The sequence below is a fragment of the Nicotiana attenuata genome, unplaced genomic scaffold, assembly GCF_001879085.1.
Source record: "Nicotiana attenuata strain UT unplaced genomic scaffold, NIATTr2, whole genome shotgun sequence".
NCBI lineage: Eukaryota > Viridiplantae > Streptophyta > Magnoliopsida > Solanales > Solanaceae > Nicotiana > Nicotiana attenuata.
The window spans coordinates 47,297-47,845 of record NW_017676292.1 but is presented as its reverse complement, the minus strand read 5'-3'; positions in this window follow the sequence as shown (position 1 = coordinate 47,845).

The window sequence follows — 549 nt, the reverse complement described above, 5'->3', positions numbered from 1 at the left end:
TCAAAAAAGTACATTTATCCTAAAACTAAGTAACTTATTATGCTAAAAAAGTTAGTACAGTAACTGAAAGCAACAAAATTTCCATGCTCCTCCTTTCCTTCACTTGCTGCAATTTAAAGAGTTGCTCCTCCTCAATTCTTGCTTTTGTTGTTTGTGCTTGAGCATTGTTTTGAGCATCGCTGAAATTGTACACTTTTGTAGTGCAGTTTTTTTCTTCTTTCTTTTCCGTCTGATATTTTGTGAATAAGCCCGAATATCTTAACATTTTTTGTTTCTGTGTGTTTTTTTTTAAATAACGGAAGGTAATATATGAAATAATAAATGACTCTTATGGTGTGACTTTGAAGAATGATTCACACACTATATAAATAAATAGTTGAAGCGTGCGATAGAAAGCGAAAAAACGAATTGATTGACTCTATATATATATATATATATATATATATTGTAATTTTGTAACATTAACTAACATATATTTGTCGATTTCTAAAACCGGAAAAACAAAAGAATAAATAAAACACCATTGAGATCCCAAGCTTCCTAAATTAA